We start from the raw sequence: 2,281 nt of genomic DNA, 5'->3' as shown, positions 1-2,281 counted from the left end.
GGCCATGGACACTATATACATATATACCAAATATTAACGAATTCAGAAGAGTAAATATTCAGAAATTCATATTTTTGATCGAAATTTTTTCATTTCCTCCCTAAACATTTATCGTTTTTTATTTGAGATGGTAGTTGTGGTAACACAGTTCGGACAAAATGTTTGATACTTGTTACTGAATCTACCAACTAAGTTTCCCCCTCTTATTTGCTCATTTCTTTTATAAAATATTATAAAATATTTGAGTTTAAAAAACCTAAACTATAAACAAAAAAAATTGGTACGATTGGAAGTGAAATATTATGAAAAAAAGTGACTCAAAGTAAAAACTCAACAGAGATATCAGGAATTTACTACTAATGCAACATTTAATTATGTATTGAACTCTCTCTCTCTATCTCTCTTTCTCTCTATTAGTCTCAGTATCATTCTATCTCTTTAAATGCACCTAGCAGCTACAATGCAAATATGTACAAACATATTGTACGTATAAATAAATAATTATCATTAAAGACAAGCCTTTAATTAGTAAACGTCAATATATATTTCATAATTTACACGATATTTCAAATCAATCACTCGACTTCATTTAGCCAGAAACACATACATACATAGAAACGTATTCGTATTTCAAAAAAGGTTTCAAAACCATAAATATGCAAATATTTACAAGTATTAAAAGTACATATTGTTTAGCTGCTGTCAAGGTTTATAAATTGTAGTATGATTTCGCTTTAGTTAAACTAAGTTTATTTATCTTATAAGAATTATTAAGTTAACAATCATTTAAGTAAAAAGTTGCAAAAATTTCGAATAAACCGAAACTTTCAACTTTTTACAAAAATGTTTCTTCATATTTGCAATTTAAAAATATATGTGTATATGTTTTGAGACCTTTTATTTTATCATAGTTTAAAAAATACAACAAAATATTAAATTAAAATCAGCCAATGCAAACAAAGCCTTTATAAATAACAAGTAACAACAAACAAATTATAAAACTATAACTTTTCTAACTATCCTTATTAAAATAAAACATAAATAAATAAATACAAACATTAATTAATTAAACAAGGTTTAACTAAGGCATTGTTTTAGATAACGTTAACCAACCAATAACTTTAACTTGTGCAATCTTTTGTAGAATGGTGGAATGTAATACGTTCATGTTCATTCATTCATTCATTCAGTCATTTCAATTAAAAATTAGAAACTTTCTGTAGCTTAAAACATATTTAAAAGTAAAATAAATTGCATCATTTCCACCATTCAACAAATCGTTTATGAACTATTTAGTAATTAAAGAAAATAAAACAAACACATTTAAATTATTCAGCTGTAATTAACAAATCTAATCATTGTTCTTCTCTTTCATTTGTTATTTTTTTTATTTTTATTTTTATTTTCATTTTCATTATTATTATTTGTTTTTAATTTCATAAGTAGGTCAAGTGAAAATATAAAGAGTCCTTTTTAATGGTCAAACATGTACTTGACTACCAAACAAAACGCATCCATAAAAGCATGAAAAACAACTATAGTTTTGGGAATTTTTAAAGTAACAAACAGAATATATAATAATAATAATTATAAAATGAAACAAATATAACAAAACAAAAAAACAAAAATTAAAAATAAAACTAAACTATTGCATCTTTACTAATACTATATTTATATGTATACACTAATGAAAATATTTCAGTTTAAAAATATAAAAAAAAAAACATTTTTAAAATCAAACTAAAATTTATGATAAATATCAAGCATTTTTATTTCAAAATATATTTTATGAATTTGCAGTAAGTATGTATGTAGGTACTTATGATGTTTTGTTCGAATTTTCGAATAATTACAACTCGTGCCGCATAGGCTCTGAAGATTGGAAAAGTGTTTACTAGTAATATTGTTAGGTTTTTACCTTTTAAAAACAGTGGTTTATTTCCTTAAAATAAACCAGATACTTTTGATTGCCAATAAAAGCAGTTTAGTAGTTTAAAATTGTAACAACACTTTATTTATTCAAATTTACACAACAACAGTTTAGAGTTTCCAAAAAAACCGAAGAATTTCAAAACCGCGGTTTAGGTTTTAAAACAATTGAAAACCGATCGGTTTCGGTCGGTTTTGTAATAATTAAATATCAAGTGTTATAGAAACAAAATCAGTGGGTAATATCGGAAAAGCTAACAAATTTAAAATTCAAACTTGACGGGTGTTCTAGAGGATAAAGGAAAATAGGTACTATGTCTTTTAATGGTACTTTTTTAATATATTAAATTAG

This window comes from Calliphora vicina, chromosome 4 (assembly GCF_958450345.1).
Source record: "Calliphora vicina chromosome 4, idCalVici1.1, whole genome shotgun sequence".
In the NCBI taxonomy this organism is placed as follows: domain Eukaryota; kingdom Metazoa; phylum Arthropoda; class Insecta; order Diptera; family Calliphoridae; genus Calliphora; species Calliphora vicina.
This window is presented reverse-complemented; position numbering follows the sequence as displayed.